Source organism: Lepisma saccharinum, chromosome 9 (assembly GCF_977018435.1).
Source record: "Lepisma saccharinum chromosome 9, izLepSacc3.1, whole genome shotgun sequence".
Lineage (NCBI taxonomy): Eukaryota > Metazoa > Arthropoda > Insecta > Zygentoma > Lepismatidae > Lepisma > Lepisma saccharinum.
Window position 1 is genome coordinate 69,688,685 of NC_139237.1, and position 14,859 is coordinate 69,703,543.

At 40.1% G+C, this 14,859-nt stretch overlaps 1 protein-coding gene across 2 annotated transcripts in view; it reads left to right on the top strand.

Moving 5' to 3' along the window:
• The window catches only part of Tpst (tyrosylprotein sulfotransferase), a 420,927-nt gene that overhangs the window by 106,228 nt on the left and 299,840 nt on the right, over positions 1-14,859 (top strand). The gene's annotated exons all lie outside the window — the stretch shown is intronic.

Genomic DNA, 14,859 nt, shown 5'->3' on the forward strand with positions numbered 1-14,859 from the left:
AACATTCTACACTCGTCCCATTTAGGTGCAAATATTTTTCTGAGGATTTTATTTTCAAATACTCTTAATTTATGTTCCTCTTTTAATGTAAGGGACCAAGTTTCACATCCATGTATTACTACAGACAAAATTACTCTTTCGTATATTTTAACTTTTATTTACTTACGAGATAGATATTATTGAAAATAAAAGTTTATGAAGAGATAAGTAACACACATTTCCTGAAGTAAGTCTGCTTTATATTTCCTCTTTAATATAATTTTAATTTGTTAGTAACCTCCCCGATGGCGCAGTGGTAGCGTCGTCGCCTTCTAATCAAGGGGTCCCGGTTTCGATACCCGGTGAAGGCACATAGTGGTTCGGATTCCACTTTAAACTGTAGGTCCAGTCCCGATTAGCCTTACTGTGCATAAATTGGACTTAAAACACTAAATCAACCAACCATTTGTTAGTATTACTCCGAAGTACTTGAATTTTGAATCTGTTTCAAACGAGTTTTTATCAATAATTAAATTTTGATTATTACCTAACACTTGGTTTCATGAATATGAGAAGAGTGAAGTAGTGGCTGAAGAGAGATTAGTAAAGGAAATATGTAATGTGGAACCCATTACTAGAACAGTACAAGGAAGATCTAAGACCAGACGATGTTAGAAACGACATTTGAAGATATGAAATTGAAAAAAAATATTGATTAGAATCGATGGAAGAATCTAGTAGTGGAGGCTCAGAGGAATTGTGTCTAATAATAAGTATGATCTTCGGAAACACTCCTGGGAACGTTGTTCAAGTGTGTATTACATATTAAAATCATGCCTTGCAGCCCAACAAGGAATTATAAACAGCTGCAAAACAGAGCTGTTTATTGTATGCATTTTAATGCGCTTGATACTACAGTCACTCCCCCCTACGTTCCCTGGCTTTCTGATTGTTTTCTTTTTCTCTGCACCTGTCTTGCGTTTGATATGCAACCGGTACCCATCCGTTCGTTCTTGCTATTCCGAACACGATCCCACTTCCTTATCGCGGAGCAGCCACCAATCGTTTCAAATGGAATCACACGGTAGCAGCTAACGAAACCAGTTAATTACCAGGTGTTCACATTCCCCCCCCCCCCCCGTTGAGTATCGAACGTTAACACCACGTTTTTCCTTCAAATTTTGCTTATTAATATCTCATAAGTTGACATTTGTTACTCATTTCATATTAATATATACATAACTGCAATGCGCGCCAGTTATTCATAATGAGAATAGAATCGCGCCGATCTGCGTGGCGTATGGTTAGCACACCACGCTAGGACGCCAGAGGTCCCGGGTTCGAATCCTGTCATAGGCGTGGGTGTTCCTTGTTGATTGATTGATTGAGTTGGTATTTTAAGTCGACTTTATACACAGTAAGGCTAATCGGGACTGGACCTACAGTTTAAAGTGTTATCCGAACCACTATATGCCTCCACCGGGTATCAAACCCGCGACTCCTTCATTACAAGGCGACGACAAGGTGTTCTTTGTGTACCTTCATCAATTTCATCACACATTCACTCATCCTCATCGTCGCGATTAGTCAAAAGTGACAGAAAATCACAGCAAATTCTTGTCAAATACAGATTACAATTGGCACTTTACATTACAATTTCTGAAAATCACTGTCGCAGTAGCAATGGCTAATCACGACGATAGCAATGGATGGTGATGTGATGAGACAATCACAAACATACGTATACGGACTGCACAACACAACTCTACAGAGGACTTTTTATTGTCCCTTGTTTTTTTATATGTAAGTTTTTTAGTACACAAGGTTTAAGACATAGATTTACGTACCTAAAGTAAAAATATTAACAAAATTTTAGTATTCCAGTTGGTTTAAGGGTGTATTGGACTGCAAAATGTTACCCCACCTTAAAGTCCTTATCAATAGAGGCCGTATTCGTATGCACTCAGAACGACAGATGCGTTTCGTTGTGTTATAGAGACGGCCACATTGTTTAGGTATAATCCCGGACTTCGTTAAGGGAGGAGGAAGGGGGGGGGGGCTGGGCCCACCAGTTTCAACTGTGACTCCTTCAAACAAAATTTTGATAGATTAAAAATTATCCTCAAATAATACTATATACAATTTTTTGGTAAATTTGTAGCAAAGCTGGTAACACGCGCAGGGAACAAACTTGCCTTACTGAAGAAAATCTTCAGAAGCAAATATATGACCCCAAAACTTCCACCCTTTCGTTGCTTACCTAGAACTTGTGTTCTTGTAAAATAACTCATCTCGAGTTGCTGTGGGTGCGGACACCGTGTAATTGTTTGTGTGTGAAAAGAGTTCTAAATGGTTGTAGTGCGTTTCCATTTTTAATGAATAAATTCCTATTTTTCTTTGTGATAATTTTTACATAAGAATCAACTAACTTGGTAGAAAAGGTAAAGTGTTCCCCTGTTAGAAAAGTTCCCGGATTTGAACCGGCCGGGGATCGAACCCGAGACCTTTAGCATGGTAGTCAGACGTATTACAGACTTTTATATATATATATAAAGGTAAGCCCCTATGCGGAAACTTCCCCCATCACACTTCATTCACTCATATAATTTCATTCATATTTCAATTTCAGGACAGACAATCACAAACATCCATGTCCGAGCCAGGATTCGAACCCGGTACCCCTGGCGTCGTAGTGCGATGTGCTAACCACTCCGCCACAGGTGCCACTAATCAACTAACTTGGTCCTGGAAAAATAAATCATACTAACGCCTATGTTTTTGTCCGTTACTATAGCAATATTGAAACATTGTTTATTAGCTTTCGTTTCTGGTAATAGTTTCATGGGAACAAAGTTCAGATTTGCCCCCCCCCCATTCCAAACTAAATAACCTACCTACGTCCCTGGGTATAATATTCGCGAAAAAAATTGAAATCAGATACATTCCTGTCCGCCCCTCCTTTGAGTTCCAGCACTGCTTCTAGGCATTGCGATTTATTGCAAACTGATCTTATCCAGCCACAGTGACAATTGGATGTGCATTTCCAGATATTTGCCCCTTTTCTAGAGGGCCCGCATGGCCAGTGGCTTCTACTGAACTTGTTTGCCATCTTGCTTCTATCGGTACCTTTGTGTGCAACTCGATAAGTAGTCCTCCTCCACGACTGAAAAATAACTCATATGTACTTTAAGAAAGTGGACAAACCAGTCGGGAATTGCGATAAAGCAGCGATTATTTTTGTCGTTGCTAGCCGTCGGCGCCAGAGGCGCTAGTGTCTCCCGAACACATTAGCTGTTCGTGGCCTTTGTACAAATAGCTTCATTACTCCGCTACGAAACTCGGTGTCCACGGGAAATCATGATGTTTGAAGGTAGAAAGGAGGGGGGAGGAACTAAATGGGCCGTGTTTTGTTTCCTGTTCATTCATGTCTGCGATTCTCAATGCGAAAGGAAGTGATTCAGAAATAAATCGAAATATATTAGTGGGACATTACGTTATAATTGCGACCTTTAAATTACATTTCTTTACTGGTTATTTTCAACGACGAGGCATTGCCTTCTCTGCTCAAAAATAGCAACCGGTACTATAGGTCTTTTCTACTCTTACGGCGGCCGGTCCTTGTTCTGGCAAGGGAAGCGGGGATTACGCCGCAGACCAACCAGAAAACAACGGTGGCGCCGAGAGTTACGACGCGGCGGTAGGAAGTTCTACATGTACCTCGTTCTACTGGCTGCTGCGCTTCTTATCGCGCTGGATTGGTCGCATCCCGCTCCCCACTTCCCTTGCCAGGATTAGGATCGGCCGCCGTAACAGTAGAAAATACCTTTAAATGATTAGAATTAGAATACAAGGTGTCTATGAATTACGATAAGAATATTCAGAATTTCTCATGTGAAGAAATTTGATTCTTCTCGTAATTCTTCAATTCTTTATTATTCCTCAACGTTTGAGTCTTTAAATCCACTTTATACAGGCTAATCGGGACTGGACCTGTATTTTAAAATGGATTCCAATCCATAATGTGTCTCCAAATGAGTATCGAACCCGGTACCCCCTGATTACAAGCCGAGGACGTTGCCACTTCTTTCTATGTGTCGAAATTAATCCAGAGAGAATGAAGTACATTTGTATAATCAAGAGGTCCCGGGTTCGATACCCGGTGGAGGCACATAGTGGTTTGGATCCCACTCTAAGCTCTAGGTCCATTCCCGATTTGTCTGTGGACTTAAAACACCCAATCAATCAAATACATTTGTAAGTTAGAAACGTGAAAATTTATGAATTGAAATATCGAAAGTAGTGACCTCGTCCTGGCTATAGAGGATGTAACGAAAATACAGGGCATAACGTTAGTAATTGATTTCTCACATGTAGATAAGAGAAAAGGGTTATGTGAAAAGGGATCCGGAAATGTACGAGGGTAAGTCGATATATAAGTCGCAAAATAAAATAGAAAGAAAAGTTGAAATAGTTACCTGATGAAATATGGTTTAATTTTCAACGTAATCTCCATGAACATTAGGCACTTGTCCCAGCGTTTCACGAGTCCCTCAAAGCCAGCAGCGAAGAAGGTTTGTGGTTGATGTCATAGCCAGCTGGTAACCTCCCAATGGACCTCCTCCACATCCTGGAACCGGTGACCACCAAGGTGATTCTTCAGTGGGCCGAAGAGATGAAAGTCGGATGGTTCCAAATCCGGACTGTAGGCTGGATGTTCCAGTCGTTCCCAACCTAGGGACCGTATGTGACATTGGCACTCTGTGGACGAACGTTGTTACGGCCTATTGCTCACCATGCGTACACTCGGCTAACACACCTGCCATCTTACCCACTTGGCACTCGAATGGCTCACCGCAGAGAACGTGACTACTAGCGCCGTATACGATACACGGTGGTGCTGCCACCTACACCTACACTTGCGGAAAGAATCATTGCAACGACTGATATTCATAAAACAATTTCACATTGCAGCAATTCGAAGATATTTCATTTTGCGACTTATATATTGACTTTCCTTCGTATAATTCATGAATAATAAAACATAGATGCATGACCATAGCGTTCTGTAATAAGTGTGTTACTCTTAAAACACGCATGTTGATGTTACATTTTTATTGGGTAATTCATTTCTGAAGTTTTATCCGATATATTTGTTACACCCTGTATTTTTAAAATAGTTGCGTACTGGGAAACTGTCCAATTTGTTTTAAGTTCGATTTATGCATAGATAAGCATAGTAGGTCCGGACCTTCAGTTTAAAGTTGAGTGAAAACCACCGTGCAAAGTGCCTTCATCGGGGATCGAACCCCGGACACCGTGATTGTAAAGCGCCCAGCGTTTCCGCCTTCATGGAGGTTCATATATTGTTACTGCCGACTCCTGTGGCGGAGTGTTTAGCACAGGACGCTACTACGCTAGGCGTCCCGAGTGCAAATCCCGGCTTGGGCATTGGATTGTGAGTGCCCATCAATTTAATCATATCATCACTCATTTATTTTAAAGGCACCAGGGCACTAAGTGCATACCCCTGAATGTATGCGGATGGAGGATGGGTTACTTCGCAGGTTCCCCTCTTTTCTTATCACTAATTTCCTTCTTCACAGTTAGCAAAAAGTCCTGGGTTCGATACCCTGTGAAACCACACAGTGTTTCGGATCCCACTTTAAACTGTAGGTCCAGTCCCAATGAGCTTATCTGTGCATAAAAGTGGATTTAAAGCAAAACTCAATTCAACTGAACATTAGCAAAAAGTGACAGAAAAGCGAAGTGAAATCAACCAAATCGAATCAAAATCAATAATTCGTAGTTACTGAGAACATTTTCAAGTCCGTTTGTATTTGTGTTCCAAGCATCGAGATCAATGCCAACAGGGCCAAAGGGCTTAGTTCCGACTACGAGCGTCTCCGAAAAAGTGTAATACACTAAAAGGTATTTATAGGTAGACCTACGATCTTCCGATAGAGTTCATATTATACTCTGCTTATACACATATAATGGAGCTGGGATCAAAGGATTACATTCCCAAGAAGCGTACAAAAGGCAGTGCCGCGAGCATTTGTACCGTTGCCAAGGAATGGGAAGCAAATGGCTTACGGCATAATCCCAACGATCTGGAGACGGTCAGCAAATATTTTTCCATTTGTCCTCCGCCGGAAAAGGTTTTGCCCGTAATCTAGTTATAAGCAAGTCCTTCCCATGGCGAGCGAAATAGAAAAGCTGCAGTCCGATGTCTGCCCAGTCCTGGCTAGAGGAGTATCCAAGAGCGTTTCATTGCCAAGATCCTTCCTTCCCTGCAGATATGTGACCTGCTTTTTATCAGATTTTTATTCAAGAGTGTTCTCAGTGGTGCGTGAGTATCATGCTGATACCAGTGCAACATGTAAGCTGGGAACAATGAAGACTTACTTGTTTTTCTACCGTGTGGAGCTGTGGTAGGAAGTTATGGGTTACTACCTCTGGCACATCTCTCCCTCCTATCCTATCTACCTCTGATGCTTGTACTGGACAATTCAATTGTGAAGGGTATGACATTCAGATAAATTTACATTCATTTTAAAATTATTTTCTTAGCACCTTCAAACATGTAACTCTATCAATTCATGTAATTTCATTTTCCTTTATAAAGATTAGTATTTAATTTCAGAATATTTCTCCTCCATTTCAAATTCCAGCTACAGAGTTTTTTGTGACGGGTGTGACACTTCTGAGACATGACTTGAGGGTGTTCCTCAGTCTTTCAGAAAGCTCTGTGAAATATATGGGTTTACTGAAGCAATTTCATTTTATTTTCACAAAGCAAACTTTACTCAACATTTAGATGCTTTTAGTTTCTAAAAATATTACTACATAATTTTTTATAAACATATTTCTCTGTGACGGGTGTGATATTTATTATGCACATGATGTAGGATTTTGGATCAGTGCCAAGGCTATGAAGATTATCACAAATATATTCTTGAAACTAAGGTTTGTTTCAGAAATGAAGTAGGATACTTCAGAGCTTAAGATATAGAAATAATAATTGAGAGGATTGGAACGAAATTAGAATTAATTTAGTTTTCTTATGGTATAATACTGTATCATAATGAAACTAAATTAGGTGGAAACACCATACACAAAATCCCACTTCTACTATAAAAAAATAGGTTTGAAACAATGTGTTATTTAAAAGCCATGAAACTAATGTTTGTATTAATAATTCCAAATTCTACATAGTTTTCACTTTAATTTCATATGTAATAAGTGAGGCTTTTAATAAAAATAAATTAACCTTGTTTGTCCGCTCTGTTTCAACCTCTGCCCACCACGATATCGCTTCAACGTTACCAACACCTACTAAATCAAAGAATATAACTCCATGAACGGTTTCTCTAGTAACAATGCTATAATTGGAGTCGTCCCGAAAATTTCGCGGCTTCAACCTCCCTCTGTAAATCCTGTAGATATAGTCTTGTAGATATTCAGAAATGGGAGGGATAACTCCTAGTTACTTTTACTTGTACTTGCTTATATTTACCTAAGAGATATGGAATTTTAACAAGACGAAGATGGAGGGAAGATGGACCTAAAGGAAATCGGTAAGGTTGGAAAAGGTTGATCTTGCCCAGGATAGGGACAGATGGAAGGTTTGTGTTGCTGCAGCCATAAACTTTCGGGGTTACAGAGTTAGTTATAAAATTTTACTATGTTGCAAGCTCTTTTTTGTTTATTTCCTATGGCATTCCATATCTGGAGAAATTTTTCTAAGGACAGAATTTTGATATATATATATATATTACGATTTAACTTGCTTCTTTGTCCTTGTTGTGTTTTTTAAGGTAACTGAATGGTGAAACATACGAAAGCGTAACATATATTTTTGTCAGTTCTTATATTCGCTAGAGTTAGCTGAATTTTGCGAAAAGAATGATTGGTATTCCATATTTAGGAACTTTCCCTTAATATTATAAATTTACATTGAAAACATAAGAGACATTGATTTGGGATGTAATAGTGTCACAATTTGTCGTGTAGCTGCATCACTTCTCAGCGCATGAACGGCAATGCCAAAATAAATAAACAATATGAAGGGCAAAGGGGGAAGACCAGCTTGTGTTACGTTTGTCTTGGTAATGAGGATTTTATCTCAGATTTCAGAGCAGGTCCAGTCTCTCAGCATTCTCGTGATAAACGGCATCAAGTCATTCCTCTTATCGCCCCCAACATGCAATCCAGCTTACGTGCGAGCCTCCACACCCCGGGGCGAACCCCTCTTAATGATATGTTGTCGAGCGAGGATGTGTAGCTCGCAGAGTGCGTTCCGACAAGCTTATTCAGTGTTGCTTTCTTTTGGGTTTCCCTGCTTTATCGTTGGAAGAAAAGGGTCTCGAGATGGTGGAGAGTAATGCTGTTAAAATTTTGACACTTTCGGTTTTCAAAAACTGAAAAAAGGTGTGTAAAGTGGTGATCTTTTCTCAAGACACTCAAATGTCATCCTCACGTCAACGTAGTACACCCTGGACTGCATTTTGAAGACTAACGAGGCTCTGGCGTCTGAACCCATGGCCAGTGTAATCCTTTATGGGGCTTGCGTTGTGTGCTGTCCATATGTGTTTGTGATTTCCTTTCATATTATCACCATTCATCCTCATCTTCACCATTGGCCAAAAGTGGCAGAAAAGCGAAGTAAAATAAAACAAATCACCAAAAACTGAGAAATGTTTTTTTTTTAAATTTCATTCTTTCAAAACTTGTTTTCGGTTTTCTTTTCTTAAAAAAATAAATCTGTTTCGACAGCGCTAAACTCCGTACCAGCTAACTGTAGACCAGGCGAACGACAATACGTAGTGACGCGAGACGGCTCCACCAATGAACAGTGAGAGAAACGGAATTGTGTAATGGGTAGAGGCATGCAAATTTCGTATTTGATGAAAACACGAAATATGAAGTAACATGCTGTAATTTTCATTTTTCATGTTTCTGAAAGCTGTGAGGCGCATTTTTCTACCCTGTTTTGTCATGAAATAATGCAAAATGAACTGCAAATTGCGAAATATACTCTTAAACACGAAATTTACCATTTATATACCGACGCGACACTTTCTGAAGTCTGAAGTATCCTGTGAGTTATGCAATTCACGAAAAAATTGATTAATTCTGCTGTAAATATTTGAGAAGCAAAAATGGAACCCTTTACACAGGAATAAACTTAATACTCTGCTAACTACATAAATGTGCTATTAGAAGGGGCAAGTTCATTTTGTGTAATAAGTGCAGTTTTTAAATCAAATTTAGGATTATATTCACAATTTTAAAACCAAAATGTCATTTTGTATAGCACTTTTGATGTGATTATTCACCGCTATAACACCGAAATTTTATTTTATTTACCGCTTTTGAACCCGAAATCGACTCTGTTTTTGAACCGAAATTTTGTTTCTTTATTTACCAAAAATATATGTATAAAATATATAAAAAAATGGGTGACGGGAGTTACCCGTTTTCCTCCTTTGCTATGCAGCGTTGCAAACTTTTGAAAAGGATAATACCGAACGCACATGGCAAGCGGACCGTATTTTTGTCTCCAGGTCCGTACGATTGGTTTAAGAATTTCTTAGGGAAATATTAGGAATAAAACTGCAAGAGCAAATTTTGACAAGCCGTGCATTTAGCGTACGGACTAAGGTCTGGACCGTAGGGTTGGCAACGCTGCGCTTTCACCACTCGATTTTCCTCTTCCTCCTCGGCCGATATGTGCGGCCCTGCTCTACAGTTAGCTGGGACAGGATATAGTCGAGAGGTAGGTTATCCCCGTTTGTATCTAACAAGTTACTTACCGTTACAAGTAATAGGTGTTTCTAACAACTATATCTGCAGCTACACTATTGTCTCCGGAATCTGTGGATCAAGGCTACGCATAACGGTAGAGAAGAAGAGAGAGCGAGTGGGCGAAGCAAAGCAGTGAGCGCTGCTGCAAACGGCCGGTACCTGCAGCTGCGTTTTCCCCTCCATGCACACACTCATTGGGCAAGCCCTCTCGAGTCGCCACTTCCCTAGAAGACTTGTTTTCGTTCGCTTGCTCCACAGATTCCCTGGACAGAGTGTAGTTTTATTTTTGAAGTGATTTGATTGTTATTTAACGTCGCTTTCCCACTTTTGGCTAATCGCGACGATAAGGATGAGTGATATGATGATGGAAACTCACAAAGAACACCCATTCGTATTAGCGTTACCATAGAAACGGCGCCACTTGGTGTGTGAGAAAAAGGGAGGAGGTACAAAGAGAGACAGGCAAGTCCTCTATCTTTTAAGCATGAAGTATTAATCACTTTAATTTTTTTTCCTGTAACATGACTAACCAACTAAGGTACAGTCAATGAAATCTCCTGAAATACTGGCTACCCTGCAATGTGTTGTGTGTGTTGCCTAACTACGGCGATGAATGAGCTTTAATCGCAAATTTTCAGTGACATGTGCAGTAGAATTATGCTATACAGCACACACAACGCTGTGCTGGAAAGCGATTATTTCAGGATATACAAGGTTCGCCGATAAAAAAAAAACAGAACTTTTTTTTTTAGGAAAGAAAACAAGTAATTACCTTCAAATGAGCTTTCACCTTCAAAATAATCACCAGAGGAGTCAATACACTTTGACCAGCGTTTGTACAGGTCTTGGAAACACTGTTGATAGTCACTGACAGTAAGTATTCGCAAAATACGCGTAACTTTTAATTTGATGTCGGCGACGTTGTCAAATCTTCGTCCTTTCATAGCCATTTTAAGCTTGGGAGAAAGGAAAAAATCAGGCGATAAGTCCGGAGAATATGCAGGATGATTGATCACTGTCACCGAATGCTTAGCAAGGTATTGTTGTACATACAATGCAGTATGAGGCCGCGCATTATCGTGTAACAGAAACCATTGGCCAAAATCAAAGAGATCTTTCTTAACCCTCTTCATCCTGTTTCTGAGTCGACCAAGCACTTCCTTGTAATACCACTGATTGGTTGTTTGGTTTTCATGGACAAATTCATGGTGGATCAGCCCTTGGGAATCAAAAAAATGCGATCAGCAGCACCTTTGTCTTCGATTCCGGCATCCGTGCTTTTTTTTTCTTTACGGGCGAGAACTGCCCTTTCCACTGCGCACTCTTGTCTTTTTGATAATGCTGTATCATCTGTAACGTTTCGGTAAACGATTTACCCAATTTGTAACAACAGTTTATGCTGTAACGTTGTTTCATCTTGGTGCGCGTATTTTGTACACCGCCTGCACACGACTTGCATCTGACGCACGCTTGCCCCGATACCGACTGCCTGTAACAGGTTGAAGTATGCACTGACGGGAAGTTTAAATATAGCTCTTTGCAGTGTTGCCAGAATACGGTACCTTATTTTTTTACAGTTCGGTTTCTTTATGGGCGGACCTTGTAAGTATACCATTTTTATTGCCTGTGACTACTTATATTACACCTCTTTCAGCATCATTCCCTTCGGGGTGCTGCACTAAGTACAGTCGTGGACACGTTTGGGTTGTACCTACAAATGGCCTTAGAGTTCCACCACATCTTTCTTCTGACACATCAGAATTTTTTTGGCCGCGAACGTCGTTTGAAAATCGTCTCACTCAATCCTGGAGATTTTCCGTTCGAGTTGCGTGTGCTGTTGCGTGTAAATTTTGCCAATTGAGTGACGCCATCACATCACCATGAGCCTGTCTGTTTTTTTTTCTTGTTGCAAACAAACATCCATGCGAGTCACATGCGATACACACGACTGTTCCCTTAAATCCGCCTTTGTTCTCAGCTTTCGGAATGCTATATAGAGTTTCCTAGAAGCGACATTGATTAAAAATGGAGTTCTAAATTGTATATTTAGGTTATTGTACGTCCGTGAGATGTAGGGGAAGCAGGGGCTAGTTGCAACAGTGGATGGGTCATTTTGCAATACATGGAAACATAAATGAAAGTAAGAACGTAAATCTTAATTTATTTAACAAATGATACAAAAAACGATATAATATTATTTTAGTAACTGTTCAACATATGCTGACATTGTAACAATATTTTAAACTTCCAAGTAGACCTAAATTTAGCATATTTGTGGTTTACAAATGTACGCTAGATAAAGGAGTATGCAAACAAAAGAAACACTTTCTTTAATCTGAGAAACAATGATGACAGACATAAGACTTATCTTCTTTCGCACATTTCTTGAAATGTGCCCACCCGTTACACTCTATACACTGTACCCACTCCCTTCCATCATCTTCATATGCCTGTTGCAACTTACCCCTCACTCACTTTACTTAACAAAAGGACAAAATTCAAACTAAATTCTTCAAATTTTACTCACCTGGTCTGAAAACAACAGTTCTTCTTTCGTGTAACTGCTATCAGCTCTCGTACACCAACAATCTAGAACGTTTCTTCCTCCACAAAATGCGCATGCGCGAAGGGCAAGTTCGTTCTCGTAACTCTTCAAGTTGAGGAGTGTTGCAACATACCCCTGTTGCAAATAGCCCCAGCTTCCCCTATAGGTCGTTCATTTGATGAGCTTGGACCATGTATTTTTTTTCGACACGAATTTTACGTAAATTATGCATAAGTTACTAGTAATTTACTTAATTTTTGTGTCCGTAAGGGAGCTTTCACACTGCAGTGACGTCACATGCTGCATAAGCCTGCAGTTGATACGTGGGGCCTGTAGCTTCGATGTGAAATATTTCTTAGGAAGTTAGCCTCGGTATCCTGCAAAGATTCCTACTTGGCTTGAGAGAAGAGGAGAAAGCGAGACGCTAGGCGAACTTAGTGTTCTGATGTCAGATGAGGAATGCCTATATTGTTAGACTAGATCTGTTAGGCTTGGTTCCCGTAGTATAAATACACAGAAAATGTCCTATTTATGCTGAGAGAACTAAAACTAACAAGCCCAGTGCCGTATCAAGGTTTGTGGAGGCCCCTGGGCAAAATGTTTTGTGCCCCCCCCCCATTTTTTAAATTATTTTTACTAGGAGCTTTATTAGCTCAATATGTTAACCACCAATTTTCAGCAGTTGAAATGGTAGACCTGATTTTAGAATTAGGTTAGATAGGTTTGCAGGGAGAATAGCGCAGTAAAATAAAGTTACAGGAAGAAAATTGTAGTGCTATAGCAGCAGTAAAATTCTGCGTCTAAATGTCTACAGTATATTATGAAGAGTGAACACCGTAACTACAATATATAGTAAATACTAAGGGGGTTCAGACTGAAACAGAGAACTGAGCAGTAGACTGTACTTACGTACATAATTTATTATAAATTATATTATTTACAATTAATATGTCACTACATATGCACGGTCCATCTACTGGGCAATTACCGACAGGTTCATTGTGGAAATTGTAGTAACCACACTTTCTTCAAGAAAATTCCCAAAGGCTTGACACTTATAGTAAACACACTTTTTTTTTCCGCCGAAAATTCATCTACTCTATCATCGAAGTCCAATTCAAGTCCAATGCTTAATAAACAAAGATTGGATAAGCGATCCTGTCCCATGGCAGCACCCGCCTCCCCCATGGCGCAGTGGTAGCGTCAATGCCTTGTAATCAAGGGTTCCCGGGTTCGATACCCGTTGGAGGCACAAGTGGTTCGGATCCCACTTTAAACTGTAGGTCCAGTCCCGATTAGCCTTACTGTGCATAAAGTGGACTTAAAACACTAACTCAAACCAAACCCATGGCAGCACGAAGCCTTTTTTTCACTAATTTCATTTTTGAGAAAGATCTTTCTCCGCTGCAGTTTGTTACCATTAAGACCAAATACATTCTTAAGAGAATTTCAGCATTGAGAAATGTACTACGGAACAGGTCATTACATACAATACAATACATAGACAGTTCCACTGGGATGTCTTCCTGATGTTTGACATTGCTGCTGTTTACTAGGTGTGCAAACTGCATCAGCTCATTCTCTAGCGAGGGTTCCAGATCCTCCTCGTAAATGCTCGCGAGCTGCAGATGTAATTTGGGATGGAGTTGCCACTACAAGTTCATTTAGAATACTGAACCAGATCATTGTAGACATACGACAATATTGAAGTTTTTATGATTTTTAATATACAATTTCTTATGTAATTGTTCACACGTATAGCCACCTGGTTAAAATATAAATTTGGTGGAGGTTCCGGGACAATTGCCCCAGTTGCCCTTAGGTTAATCCGGCCCTGAACAAGCCTAATCTAACAACTTAGTTTAGCAATGAAAGTTTTCTGCGGCGTCGTCAGAACGCATGGTTGCCATCGCGTTGTGCGATAAGGGAGACCTCTGACGTATGAGTGTCATCAAAGGTTATGAGGCAAGACGCCTCAACCGGCGTCGAGAAGGATCGTATATAACTGTCTAGTATTGTAGTTTAGCAGCAGCCCAGAAGATGTCTCTGACGCGTAGTTCTTTCACCGTTCAATCAGAAGTACGGATGAATAAACTCGCTTCCGTCCGGAAGTTCTGTTATTGTAAGACATTTATATTAAACTATTTTCAAGCAGGTTTTAAGTACAAAAAATGTAGACGCATGCGCAGCTGTCCTTTCGCAGTATCGGCGATGGTAACACGACTAGCGCCATTGTGAGGAAAGAGGTACAAGCCAATCACATTTAAAGGATTAGAACCAACTGCGTACTACTTGGTGGTGGTATCATTGCACATGCAATACGTTTCGATACGTGGGGGCTTCGATAATCGAGGTATCTTGTTGGGGAATCGATGAAAGATGAAGCAACGGAGACAGTGGGACTTCCATGCATTGCCCAGAATTCGAAAACAGGGCCTACATCACCTCAAGGCTTACTTGTATCATATGATGCACTGTGGTGTTACTTTATAAATGATATGCAAAAGTGCATCAACAAAGTCCAAGAA